Genomic DNA, 1,050 nt, shown 5'->3' with positions numbered 1-1,050 from the left:
CCCCCCCCCGCGTTATTTAACCACCGGCAGCATCACGGTGCCACGGGGGAAGAAAGCGCCAGGGGCAGCCCCGCGCCCCCCCTCGTCCCGGGGAGCTCCGCAACCCCCCCCCGCACAAAGAGAGCGGGAGGTGAAAAAAGCGGAGCCTGCGCCCGGCAAACTCCAAACCGCAAGTTCTCGCTCCGCAACCCCCCGGCCCTGGCCGATCGCGGGCGCTAATGACGCTAATTAGAGAGCGCGCGGGGAGCGCCACGGGCGGATCACAAAGGGGATCCCCGGGCACCTCCCGGCCCGGGGGGGCCGCGCCCCGCTCCCCTCCCGCAGCGGGGGTCGCCCGTTCCTTCAGGGACCTGATCCGCAGCGCGGCTGCTCCTGGCGCGGGGCTGCGGCTCCAGCGCTGCTTATTTCCCCCCAAAAAAATAAGAAAACCGCTTTTTTTTTGGCCTTTTTTTCCTCCCTCTTTTTCCTCTGCGGGGACGAGCCCCCGCAGCGCCTCTTCCCGCACAACAAATTTTCACTCTCAACTTCTGCCGACCCCCGCGGCCCATCCCCGCCCGGGGTTGGGGTTCGCCCCGCACGCTCCCCCCGCAGGGACATCCCCGTCCCCGCGGGATGCGGCGGCTCCGCGCGAACTTGGCCGGGCGGGCCCGGTCCCCGCATCCTCCCGGGGCGGCTCGGGCCGCGCCGCCGCGCTCCCCCCGTGGCCTGGCAGAAGGAGAAGCGGGCGAAGCCCCGCACAGCGGGGCCGGGGGAAATGTTTTTATTCTCACACCGAGCACGGTGATTCCCTTCTCCCACCCCAGTACGGGCAGGGCGGCTCCGCGCAGCGCGGACTTGAGCGCGACCCTCCCGGGCGTCACTTCCAAGTTCAAGTCGGTGCGGCTGGCGGCCTCTCCGCCCCTTTTTTAGCGGCCATTTTCAGCTCCATCCAGTCCTCCGCTGGCTGCGGAGGCTGCCCCCGCGCCGCGCCGCGACCTCCCCGCCGGGCGGCTCCCGCCGCCGCCTCCGCCCCCCGGTACCGCGGGGCGGGTGGGCAGGGGGAGGAGAGAC

At 71.1% G+C, this 1,050-nt stretch overlaps 1 protein-coding gene across 1 annotated transcript in view; it reads right to left on the bottom strand.

Moving 5' to 3' along the window:
• Positions 1-1,050, bottom strand: part of NFIC (nuclear factor I C) — a 37,646-nt gene that overhangs the window by 36,194 nt on the left and 402 nt on the right. The window lies entirely within an intron of this gene.

This window comes from Pyrgilauda ruficollis, unplaced genomic scaffold, assembly GCF_017590135.1.
Source record: "Pyrgilauda ruficollis isolate IOZ18807 unplaced genomic scaffold, ASM1759013v1 scaffold188, whole genome shotgun sequence".
NCBI classification, from domain to species: Eukaryota; Metazoa; Chordata; class Aves; order Passeriformes; family Passeridae; genus Pyrgilauda; species Pyrgilauda ruficollis.
This window is presented reverse-complemented; position numbering and strand designations above follow the sequence as displayed.